We start from the raw sequence: 14,076 nt of genomic DNA, 5'->3' as shown, positions 1-14,076 counted from the left end.
TTCTCACACCCGAAGTTTGTGGCTCTTCATCTTCTGATTCCTCCTCTACTGTAGAGTTTGATTCTTCCTCCTTTAGCTCAAACTCTATCTTCTCAGGTTCCTTTGGTTGGACTTCATGTTTAATAACATCTTTCACCTCTCTGAACACCACATCTCGGCGATACACAACCTTCCTTGTTACTGGGTTCCAAAGCTTATAACCCTTTAAACCATCCTTATACCTAATAAAGATGCACCTTTCAGATTTACTATCCAACTTGGTTCTTTTCTCCTTTGGAACATGTACATATGCATCACATCCAAATACCCTCAGATGTGAAAGAGAGGGTTTCTTACCAGTCCATACCTCTTGTGGAGTCTTATCCTCCAACGCTGATGAAGGTGATTAGTTGACCAGGTAACATGCTGTCTCCATCGCCTTTGCCCAGAATTCCTGTCCTAACCCGGCACCACTGAGCATGCTTCTTGCCCTTTCCATCAGTGTCTTGTTCATTCTTTCTGCAACTCCATTTTGTTGAAGTGAATATGGATTAGTCTTCTACCATGCTATACCACACTTCTTACAGAATTCTTCAAATTCCTTACTGCAAAACTCTCCACCGTTATCTGCCCTCAGTACCTTTATCTTCTTCTCTGTCTGGTTTTCCACCAGAGCCTTAAATTCTTTAAACCTATCAAAGACTTTAGATTTCTTCCTAACGAAATATATCCATGTATTCCTTGAGAAGTCATCTAGAAATGATACATAGTACACAGACTTACCCAGTGATGGAACCTTCACAGGTCCAAAAACATCACTGTGCACAAGCTCTAATATTTGTTTCGCCCTCTTACCACCAGAGGGGAAACTCACCTGATTCTGCTTCCCATATACACAATTTTCACAGGAATCAAAATCCAGAGAGCTATTACTCATACCTTCTACCATACCTTTACCATGAAGTATTCGAAGGCCTTTCTCTCCAATATGTCCAGGCCTTTGATGCCGCAACATGGTCTTCTCTCCAGAGACCACTAGATTTTCTGCTCCACTTTCAGGAACCACAAAACTGTTGCACCCATCAACAACCGTGCTACCTTCCAACTTGTACAGAGTTCGACTTTGAACTCCCCGCATCAATACTAGAGCTCCTCGAACCATCTTGCAGGTATCCTTCTAGAACATTGTTTTTACACCTGCATCATCCAACTTACTTACAGAAATCAGATTTCTGGCCAATGCAGGAATATTCAAAACACCCAAAAGTGTTCTAATCCTTCCACCTTGCAACTTCAATTGTACTTTTCTGTGACCAACGATTCTAGCCTTCCTATCATCCCCTAAAAAGACATCACCACCATCGTATTTCGTATACTCACAGAACCACTCTCTATGGGGAATGAAGTGAAAGGATGCACCTGAGTCAATCAACCATGCCTCATGATCTACATGCATGCTTGAAGAAGCCAAGTACACATCCTCACCTTCATCTGAGGTGGTTTTCGCCTCTGCAGAAGGAGCATCATCAGATCCATTTCCTTTATCAAGAGCTTTAGATTTACAGTCCCTTTTGTAGTGCCCTTCTTTTCCGCATTTCTAGCACACCACCTTTACAGGTTTTCCCGGAGATTTAAATCTCCCTCTAGATTTAGATCTCCCACTCGATGGCTTATTTTTGTTTATGTTTTGGGACCGCCCTCGTACAGACAAGGCATCACCATTTTGGCTCTCCATATTTTTCCATCTCATCTCCTCCATCAGCAAGGATGAGACTATTTCATCAAAATGCAAGGCAGTTGCATTGCTACCTATTGCAATAACCAGACTATCCCACGAATCTGGTAGAGAACACAACAAACTGATGCACTTATCTTCATCTGAAATTTTAATATCAACAGATGCTAACTGACTTACCACAGTATTAAATGCATTTAGATGCTCTGTCACCGAGTCTCCATCTTTCATCCTTAGGTTATACAACTTTTTCCGTAGGAACAATTTATTCACCAGAGACTTAGATTGGTACAAAGTCCTTAACTTTTCCCACAAAGCCTTCGCCGTAGCTTCCCCTGATACATTCAACAATACTGAATCTGAGACACACAATTGTATTGTGCTCTTTGCCTTCCGATCCAACTTCTTCCATTCTTCATAGGACATTCCCATTGGTTTAGTACCTAGATCTACCATGATCCACTAATCTTTATCCACCAACAGATCCTCCATCTTGAGTTTCCACAACTCAAAACTTTGACCATTAAATTTCTCAATCTCTATCTTTCCACTGCTCACCATCTTCTTTCACCACAAGAATCGATCTCACAGATCTCCCACTGAACAAGGTCTACCATAGGCCTGAGCGAAAACCCTCAGCAACAAAAGCGTCCAATTGAAGCCAAAACAGCTTTGATATCAGATGTAGGTTTTAACCCCGTACAGAAATTACCTGCATACAAATTCTAAAACACAGAAAATAAACAATGTGAGAGCATAACACATAAAACACATATGCACAGAGATTTTCCCTAGATCCCAAAACTGGGACTACCAGCTTGATTTTTCATTATGTTCCTTTCAATGTTACAATACATATTTATACATGCCGAAGCATCCAACACCATGGATCGAAAAACCATCGCGTCCAAAACCATGGACCAAAAACCATCGCATCCAAAACCATGTGCGAAAATCATGCACAAAACAATAGGTGGGTCTGCCCAACCTAACATAGGGTCCAAAACCAAAATTTTCCTGGGCGCTACCCCGGACCCCATAGAGTGGGGTTATGGGTACCCCTCAAACCCCCTGTGACCTCCCCCCATCTAACCCCCAGGTAACTATGTGGGCTAGTCATGGAAAGAATATAACACAATCCAACACAACATTGGGATGAACAAAAACTGGTGTTCCGGATCGGGGACCATGAGTTGGCTATTGACTGAGATGATATATATTTCTTGAAAGGTTTTTCGTGCAAAGGAGCACAGGAAAACTTAACCAGTGGTAGGCTTGATCCCCAATCCATCTTAGAGCTGGTTCGAGCTTACTGTATCCCTGAGAGCGGACTCGTCAGCAAAAAAGTCCATATAGAGAGGATTAGATCCAGATTTATGAGGGCCATTTTATGGATGATTGTGCACTTGGCGAGGTTTAAAAGTCCCCACATTGCAACAAAGGCCCAACTGTTGCTTGTAGTTGACTATGTCCAGCTGCATATATTTGTCTGGTGCGAGGCGGCGCTTTGTTAGTTGAAGGTAGAGTTGACCGCACGTAAGACCCCAGATCCAACAGAGTTTTGGGTATGACACTCCCATTTTCTACTTCATACTTGAGAGGGTGCCAGTTATGCGTCTGTAGATGAGCTTAGGTCCCCTCGATCCGAGGGATCCTAGACAAAGGCGATAGGCATCGCTTGATCCTCACATAGGAGGAGGACCCATCCAAATTTTTTTTTTGAAGATTTCTTCCAATGAATCAGTGGCTAGATTGTGATGATAGACGACTATGCCTACGAGGGCATGGACTTCACAAGTGACCCTGACTTGATTTTTCTTCCTGGTACAAACTGGGTGTCTCAAGGTAAGAAGGTTTATTTGAGAGTACTTAAAGTATTTTTAAGCTTTTGAATATTTATGTTATGTTTTTGTTGATTTTATGGGTGAACAAGTACTGACATGAAGCTTTTTGCTTGACACAGATGTGGCACCAGTGCGACCTGCAGGTGAGCCTCACCAAGTGAGGCAAGGAGGCCAACTACCTGAAGGCAGGGGTGATGTTGAGAGTCTTCGCGAGGTTCTGAGGAACCTGGAGGGCTTGAGCATGGGTGTGCCCCCCCTTCCTATGAGGGAGATCCCCGCTCATATGTAGCGACACATAGTTGGTGTGCCTGAGCGGTTTCTGGTTCCTCTTCGAAGGATAGCTAGAGCAGCGTTGTTTTTTCATGAGTAGTAGGCTCTATTAGCAGATGCATGGTATAGCCAACAAGTGTTTGGTAGCCATTTTTTTCTTAAAACACCCAATTTTTGGGAAATTTTCTGATGTAAAAGAATGGATTCGATATATATATATATATATATATATATATATATATATATATATATATATATATATATATATATATAGATATATATATAGATACAGATATTTTGGTATTTTATGATGTAAATGTTTTTTAAGTGTTTTTGTAAATTTTTAACTGTGTAAATATTTACTTTCATACATGTATCTATAATGAATGAGACAGACGTCAATATAACACATAGTTTGCCAATGAATCATCAATTGTATTAAATTCTTTAGGAATGTGTTCATATGTAATAAACTCAAATGGATGTTCCAAGAGTCGTACCCTTAAATAATGACGCAACAAGATTGGATTACGAACGTGATAATGATTTGTCAATTGCATAACAACAAGCTAAGAGTCTAACCTGACCACTAGATTGGAGATGTCCCTTGATGATGCTTCAGTGAGAAGTGAAATTACGGACATGTACTCAACAATATTGTTGGTGGTAGTATCAAGAAAGACTCCCCCGGAACAAAGTAGTTCCAACTCAGGTGTGTAAATGACCCAAGCAACTGATGCAATGTGCGTGTGTGATGACTGGCACCATCCGCATATCCTGCGTATGCTAAGGGTAATGAAGATATCTGCATAATGATAAATATGTATGAGACAAATACTTCAACAAATACCAAAAAATCCAATCACATCAAAAAGAAGCAAAACTTATAAATACATAAAATTACAAAGCACATGCCTAGTGCAGTACTAGGCATAATACATTTTCAGATAGAGCCCATTTCGGGGCTCAACTAGTGGGAATCCTTCCCTCTCTTGAAGTTCATACGCCCCTTTTGAGAGGGCTTTCGTGACAACATATGAACCAAGCCATAAGGGTTGAAGTGTTCTTGCCCCCAAGAAATCATGTTTTTTTATCGTAGAGTAAAACAAGATCTCCCTCTCGGTAAGAATGAGGCTTGACCTTTTTGTCATACTAGGCTTTGACCCGACGCTTGTGGGATTCAAGTGCTAATTCAGAATTTCGACAGGTTTCATCCAGTTGATTTAGGTATAGCAGGCTCTCTTCTTTGGTAGTGGTGTTGGGCAAGAGTTCAACAGTGATTTGTAAGGAAAGAATCTGACACTCGATTGGTAAAACTATTTCCAGGCCATAAGCTATTTGAAAAGGTGTTCTTCCTCCTCATGAGTGAGGAAACGTCGAAGAAATGTATCAACGCCATGGCAATATAATGTATCATTAAGCACTAAATAGTGTCGTGCTTGGTGGCGGACACGACGACAGTCACCTGACGATAGTTCAGGGTAGAAACGTTGCGCTTGGAGGTAGACAAGAACGTCACTATACCAATGGTCAGTAGTGTCTATAAGATAGACAACTTCATCTGGAAGAGGATCATGGTCTATCTCTTTAGAATTGACAATGGGAAGATTCGACAAAAGTTTAGCGAAGACTAAGGAATTTTTCGCCTTGGTAGCAGTGAAAACCAAATCAAATTATTGGAGGATCACTATCGATTTGGAATATTTCCCTCCAATGACTTGACGAGACAAAATGTGTCTCATGGGATTCTCCAAGGCAATGATAGTGGTATGTCGCAGCAGTATGTAATGTCAGAAGCAGTTGACAATAAAGACAATTGCCAAGGACAACTTTTCCACATGTGAATATCTAAGTTCAGGCCTAGCCAGGCCTTTTAACAGATAATATATCACATGCTCACTTAGGTCATCGTGAGTTTGAACCAAGACCATTCCTAGAGAGGATGGCAATGCTGCCAGGTATAGAAGAAAGTTGCGCCCATAGTTGGGAGCACTAAGGACTAGGGCTGATATAAGCGCCTTTTTCAAGGCATCAAATGTTCATTGAGCTTGATCATCCCATAGGTATGGTACTCCCTTCTTAAGTAGGCACATAAAGCCTTTCGTCAACTCAGCGTAATTTACAATGAACCATCGTAAGAAGTTTTCTTTCCCTTGCAAACGTTGGAGCTGCAAAATGGATTGTGGTTCGTGCAATTGAGTAATTACCTTTACCTTATCGGGATCAACCCTAATCCCGTACTTGGAGACAATGAAACCAAGTAAGCGTCTAGACTCAACAAAGAAAACACATTTATAAGAATACAGATGTATGTTATAGAACTGACACCTAAGAAAAATCACTCGTAAATGATCTAGGTGTTTCACTCGCTTCTTGGAATGGGCTGGAAGGTCATCCAAGTAAGCTTGAATGATATGTCTAATATCGTGAAATGTGTAGTCCATGGCCCTTTCAAATTTTGCTTCAGAATTATTTAAACCGTATGGGAGTTTTTGATAGGCAAAGATTCCCCAAGGAAAATGAAGGCGGTTTTGTGTTGGTCTATTGGTTTTATGGCAATCTGGTTGTAACCTGAGAAACCATCCATGGATGAGAATGATTCACAACCGCCGTAGTCATCGATGATTTGGTCGATGAACAATGTTGGATAATTATCCTTTGGACACGTGGCGTTCAAGTCCCGATAGTCAACACATACGCGGATGGTACCTTGTTTCTTATCCACAGGAACCATATTGGAAACCCATTCCGTTAAGGGAACGGGGTAGATGAAACCAACACGTAACAACTTTTCCACCTCAGTCTTGATGGCTACTGTTTTGCGGGGTGGACTGGTCGAAGCCTTTGGCGAACAGGCTTGGCATTGTCATATATCTTGATGTCATGCTCGATAATAGACGGATCTATTCTGGTCATTTCCTCTTAAGACCAAGCAAATACATCACAAAATTCCTTAAAGAGGCAGGTGAAGCTTGCAATTTCCTTGGGAGTGCAATCGACTCCAACCTGGATGTTTTGCACGATGCCTGTATTGATAGAAATATCGATGAGCAATGTATTTGAAATATTGCCCATGTTTCCTTCCAAGTCCAAAGTTTGGATAGTCATATAAGGTGAGGAAACGATTTCAGGTGCGTCAAATGATAGGATTTGAAGAGGCATCATTTCTGAATCAGATATCAAAACATGATGGTGAGAGTCCTCCCAAGGTCACTCTTCTAAACACATGATATCTCTAATAACTTCTTCCAAAGGTAGGACTTGATTGAGGATATCAAAAGAAGGAGAAGTTGTGGGAGAGGAGGTGGTACTGTTGGTTGTGACCAAAGTGACCAGAGATTTGAATGAAGATTGAAGGGCTTGGTAGGCCAATTCAGCTGGTGACAACAACAATTTTGATCCGTAAGTGTTAGTGTCTGAAGGGGCCGAGAGGATCTAAGGATCAATCGATTCTTGAGGAATGGATGAAACCATAGAGGCTGTCTATGGAACTGCAGGTGGTAGAAGAGGGAGACAACCCATCAGGGAAGAGCCCTTCAATAAACAGGTACCGATACTGACGTAAGAGTCAGGTACACCACCCATTAAGGGTACAAAGACGCTAGGTAACAAGGAATCATCAAGGATGCAAAAGGACAATTGGTCCACTGTGACTATCTTTCCATCCAATGGAAATAGGATGATGTGAAAGATAGTAGACACAATGGCAGTCATAGTGTAATTCCAACTGCGACCGAACAATAGATTATAATCTAGCTTTCTATCTACGACTTTGATGTCCATCGTTACCATTTTCCCACTCAAAGTGATGGGGTAGCTAGCTAGATAACCTTTTGGGATGAAAGTGTGGACGTTGAAAGCTTTAAGGGAATTTGAAGGCGGGGATAGGGTTGGAGAACCCAAAGAAAGCCAACATGATGCAAGTTGAAGCACCTTTGTCAACGATAGTTCTGTGTACTCCTCTTCCTTTCAAAAATATTTGCACTTGAAATGCAAGCTGGTGTGAAAGGGGAGGTTTAAAGTTGTCCATGTCGAAAATTGCAAGCATGGAATCCTGAGGGTCGATACCACCAATTGCCGAAATAAGAGCTTTCCTTTATGCTAGACAGGTTTGTAATACTTCGAGTGCCGACATAGCTGATGGTGCTTGCACCAAATCTTCTACAATATTGTAGTTCTGGGTAGCACATGCAGATGTATGATGCATTGTGTGATGAAGTTCCCCTTTTGGGGGACGAATCACGAGGTCATCAACTGGCCTTTCGATATGAAGATTGTTACGCGGTGGTGGGTTTTTACTCGAGGAGCCTTCCTCAACATTAGCGACTAGAGCTCCATAAGATTTGGCTCTAGTTTGTAGATCTATCATTTCAAAGGTGTAAACGGTAGATGGTCCTTCACTAGCTGAAGGATGATGTGAACCGTCATTGCCCCCTTGTGGGGGTTGGGGTTGGTTTGCAACAATGTGCTACTATTGCTAAGCAGGGAAAGGATTATTTAGGACAGCAGGGTTCATGTCGGTGTCCTTTTTAGCGATGAAATTTGTGCATTCCTGAATATGCAGACAATGATATGTCATGTGGTCTTCCGCACAAATTTTACAAGGGAATCGGGCAGGTTTGTCCTTTCCATCGTCAGAAGGCATAACAGTCTTCTGCTTTGGGTTGTACTGTTTTATTGACTGCTCTTCAGAAGGAGTGGTCTTTTTCTTATTCTTCTTGTTCTTACCATCGAGTTTTTGTGTAGAATGCACAGAGTTTATCTCGGTGGTAGGAAGAGAAGTTGATTTGGTAGAGGGGTCAATTGACAACTGGGCAATGTGACTGCTGAGTTGTTTTACAATGGCCCCGGAGGTAGCGCGGATAATCCCATTAGAGTGTGCTCTGGTTTGCTGAGTAACGGGAGAATTGGAGTTGCGAGAGGCATTGGGAATGACATCGTATAAAGTGCCAGACTACGAATATATCAAATCTAAGTGTTGGGCACGAAAAATGGATTGGTCTTCTGTGACCGCACCACCTAAGGCGACATCCTTAGCAATTTGGGGGAGTAGATACTTGCGGAACCAATTCGCTAATAGATAGTCTGGGAGGGCAGGTTTGAATAACCTCCGTTGACGTCTCCATTCATGGATATGATCAAAGATGTGGGTGGCGATGTCTTAACATAATGAAGTGAGGAGTTCCGTCCCAATTTCATAGCAGATGGGTAGCTGGAAGTGCTTTAAGAATTCCATCGCTAAAGCGCCAAAGGTATTGACTGACACGCATGGTAACTTGATGTACCACTTGGTTACATTGCCAGTAAGGGTGCAGAGAAAGATTTGTAGCTAGATATTGTCATCACCATGGAGTTAGAAACACACCATAAATGATAGGTGGTGATGTGTGTACATGAATCCTCCCCTTGTTTCCCTTCGAACTTCGGGATGTCTGTCAGGATTTTATGCGGGATTGGCAGCCAAAGTAAGTTGTGATAGATGGGAGAATTTGTAATTTTGTACAAGTTAGTGATATCAATAGTTTCCAAGAAAGGAAAGGTGTTTGATGCCCCCGAATCAGACCAAGGATGACATATGACTTGAGGGTCCTTGCAGTCCTCCCATCATTTTGTTCCCAATATTATACATAGGTTATGTGAAATAGTAATTTCCTTGGGGTACAGTCATGTATTGTGGGTTTCCATAGGGGTTGTTAGACTAGGGGTTGGAAGTGCCCCCAGGATAAGGAATTCCCCCATGACTCATTTGAGGTTGAGAGTAGGGTGCCCATATGGATTGATTGGGACCTTGTTGAGGGTTCCCACTCGCCATGTAATTAACTATAGGTCCTTCATTGACATAAGGATGGTTCATGTCAATCAATGATTTTCCCTGTAGTCCTATAAATGGAGGGGGACTTGTTACGTTCCCGACCGATATATGCATATTGGGAACTGTGCCCCTAGGCATCTGAACTTGGGGGTTAGAACTAAACAATGGATGCCAACCATAGGGGGGTTGACAGGACCCTTGCTAACTGTGCTATATTGAGCATTATAAGGAGTGCTATATGTAGCACTTATTGAAGGTCCGGGGGCTAACACAAAAGGGGCGGAATTCAGAATGTACTGGGTTCCACTCGTGGTGGGTGTCATGATAGGGTTTGAACCTGGAAAAGGAAGTATAGCAGGGTTTTCCATCAGAGGTGCAGTACTGACTGTCGACTAGGGAGGAGGTGGTGGACCAAAAGTGTCCGCAAAATCCCACGACCTGTTAGTCATCAATGGGAAGGGTGGTGCAGGTCCAACATAAGACATAGGAGGTACAAATGCAACGGGAATCAAGAGTGGTCCCAACAGATTCGTGATTGGAGGATTGTATGGAGGAACAAAACCTTCAGTAAAGAAATCTTCTATTAATTTTGAATTGTGGGATGTCCAAACTGATTCTGTGTTAGATCTCGGAGACTGACTGCCCATATATGGGGAATATAGTTCACTGGGGCTCAACTGATCCTCCACAATTAGTGGGGGAAACCTAAAAAACCATCTAGATTGACGACGAGGGTTAGATGTAGCCACTATGACCAATAAATTTTATCAATAGATTTTACAGTGATATTTGTTAAAGTCTCAGTGATAACAATCTAGCACTTAAAAAATAAAAAATACACCAAGGAAATCAATCAAAAAGTAGAGGGAAATGGCCCTATCTGATAAGCACCAATCACTGAAGATTAAACCTAGTATCATAATGAATAATAGAGAGAGTTGGCCAAATGTATAGTTACGATTACTCTTGAGCTTTGCCCGAACCTCAGATTAAGGGGCCAAGTACTCCCGTGAAGATGAGCACACTCCCAAAAATTGAAGACAGAGTAGGTTCATCTGTGTTAGGTACCAAGGCAGCCCACCCAAGTCACCTTGTGTTTATCCCTAAAAGTATGGCCACTAAAGATACCTCAAATCACAGACACTACCGGGGGGACATAGTCGCAGACAGTATGCTGTGTGGGTAGGATACCTGAGTCCCTGACTCAGCTTTGATATCCCCGAAGGGATCCCTGAAACACAGAATACTCAAAGGAGATGTAAGAAAATGCGGGCTACCTTCACTTACAGTCCAATGTTGCCTCGTATTTAGCTCCGCTTTTACTAGAGTGGTCTCAGATAGTATGAGTGCAGAAGGATTTCTCTCTTTAATGACACTAGTTTTGGTGTATGACCTTGGGCAGTTAACTCACACTGCCTATCCCAGGATCCTAGCCTAAACTAATGTGTGTTTACTCTAAAGAGAGTTGTTGATTGATTTTATTAGGTAGATTTTAAATGTACTTTGTTAGAGTCTTCGGTAGGGGTGTTGACGTATGAAGTTATATGGGACTCTAACTCAAATCATGCAAAAACAATGCTTGTAAATTTTCACTTTCAATGAACAATCTGCTTCTACAAAGGGGGAGTCATTCATACATCAATATATATACCATGCATCTGATTCAATAAAACACTAGCATAGTTGATAGAACTTCAATGCTCACTAACAACTTTTGAAACCAAATAATGCAGATCTAGCCAACTAAGCATAAAACAGTAAAAAAAAATTGTATTTTTTCTTTTATGAAAACAAAACTTTAAGAAGTAAAGCTATTTTCTTAAAAAAAAAATTGTTCAGGACACAGATCAATCAAACAAGCATGGCTGCAGAATCCTGATCAATCTACAAGCAAATTTCCCAACCCATGAGGTCATAGAGCAAGATTTTTATCAAGAAATGGCTGGCTAACACTCTGTGCTAGAGGCTACATAGAGTTACTTGCAACACTAACGCACTATTTGTGAGGCCACAATGCTTTATAAAGCATTTTTTACAATAGTAGACAACGTTAGTGAGGAAAAAGGCTCAAAAAATAGGTTGTGGGGATTAGATCTAGGGCTAAGCACTGAGAGAAGGGTGTTGTATAGTCCCAAGTGATTAGAAAGGGAATGAAGAAGTACAAGAAGGTTTGGAAGAAAGAGAGATCTAGGATCTTTCTGGGGAAAAACCGGGAACTAAGTGCAGTCCAAAAGGGAGTCACCAATTTTGCTATAGGGATTAATGCATAGGTGTTTGGTGATGTAGAAATCCTTAAGGATCTTCCTGGGATCCTTGGAAGACTGTAAGATTAGTTGCAATTGTCGCAAAGATGCATGCATATCTATGCTTAACAAATGAATATCAAAGCGAGAAGGACTTATTACCTCATGTCTTAGTGTGGTGTTGCTGGAGAGCGCAATATAGCTAGGCAGAAGACCCCTGAGCCAGCTCCAGATCAAAACCTGCACATAGAAAAGACAAGTGTAATATCACAACATAAAACCTTGATAAACAATGCATGAACATATAAATATATTTAGTTGTATATATCTAAGCCACTCATGCTAACGATATTTCTTAAACATATAAACAAGTTATACTACCAACATCATAGAGTGGACAACACAATTGCAGTTCCATATTGATGTAGAAAGAGTGATTACAACCATTGGTTGTATCAACCTTTCCTTACCCCTCCATCTCCTCTCTCTCTCTCTCCCTTCTTAAACTCTTCCGATGCCTTAGTCTAAGACTCTGCTCGACAGTCAAATAAGAAATCCTTTCAAATGGCTCGACCCCTTTCACAATGGCCCTAGCCTTGCATATATAGCAAGTGAGGATAGGGTTGCCAAGTCCTTCATGAATTACATTAGGAAAAAGCAGTGATTTTTCCAAGCCTTTGTGCTCTTTCCCATTTGTATACTCCATTAGGATTTAGTAATTCCTCCAAACAGGTCGAGTCCTGATGTTTCCCTACTTTTTTGAGCTGACATAGGAGAGAATCTTGGGATATTTCTTGGTCAACTTGTTCCGTTGAGCCATAGAAACTCATTTAGGTTCACTAATTCTCTTCCCAAGGTAATAGACAAAGTTACCCTAGGCACAAACGCATCCTTAGCCTTTCTAGGAATCTTTATAAAGCAGGTTTCTAGTGTTTAGACAACATTAGCTTGACAACTAGGCCTATGAAATTGATCAGTCCTTCAGTCATCATGTCTTTCTCCTCTGAGCTGGTGAGGAGGCCATTTTCCTGTTTAACACTCGGGACTCTTCTTTTCGTCAACAAATTCTTTTGTGGGTCCTTGAGCTACTTGATCAATGTATTTCCTTGATGTCATGAGATTCAATCGAGCTTCTTCCTTGTAGGGCATTATTCATCCATCACTTTCCTTCTTGGTTCGTCATGTCATTATTCTCTTCATGGAAAGTGGCTTACTTGATACATATCTAGAACCTTCTTCATATGGCTACTTCTTTCTCGTCATGCTTCTTTCCGGAATTTCCATCCTCCACATGAATGCAAGTTGTACTTGCACTTACAACTCTTGTTCCAGTAGCCCTGCATGACCCCATCTAGATATTACTCAAGAAAAATCAAAATATAACAATAATTCGAACAGTATCATTCGATATGGCTCTTCTTCATGACATCTTGTTGGCTTGACTCATCTGCATCCTGCATGTTCACATCTCCAAGGCCTTTCCAGGTGTCAAGCGTCCTTTGATCTTTTCCTTCCATTGTCAGAATTTGCGTGCTTTCTTCCAAGAGATGTCTTAACAAATATGTTGGATGTTGATTCCTAGTGTCCATGGTCTCTTTATCTCATGTGCTTCTTTATAGGTCCTCTTGTCTGTCATCTCATACTTCATATGAGGACATTTCTCATGTTGACCTTTATCAGAGTGTGAACCATGTCTTTCACGCATATTTTAATGAAAGAGATTTATCCTTTTTATTGAACCTTCTACCAGAGAAATTCCCATGCTCATTAACACAAATGATGACATGACTTCACTAAAAACATAGATGCATGCATACTTAATCTTAGTTCTTTCCTTTATCATCTCTACTTCCTTGATTGAGATTACTTCCTTCTCTTTGCTACATCTTTCCTATCTTCATAGCATCCTTTATTGAATCCCCATAAGTGGAATTCCCATTGAGACATATGCTTTATCTGAAAAACATGAAACTTCTATTGAAGATCCCACCGGAGGATCCTTATAGTCAACATTCTGAAAATGCTTCTTTCTTATGATAGTGTCTTTCTAAGATTGTTCTTCCTGGTCATGATCATTCCTCTATGTATTTATGAGTTCATTCAATGGCTACATCCTTCCTATATTGAATATCTTTATATGAGCTATCTCTACACAATGCTCCTATATTCCTGAAGGTGCCATTCTTATAAATC

The sequence above is a fragment of the Pinus tabuliformis genome, chromosome 5_2 (genome assembly GCF_031772625.1).
Source record: "Pinus tabuliformis cultivar Carrire ecotype Pingquan chromosome 5_2, CPIR1, whole genome shotgun sequence".
Taxonomy (NCBI): domain Eukaryota; kingdom Viridiplantae; phylum Streptophyta; class Pinopsida; order Pinales; family Pinaceae; genus Pinus; species Pinus tabuliformis.
Note: the sequence above shows the minus strand (reverse complement) of the source record.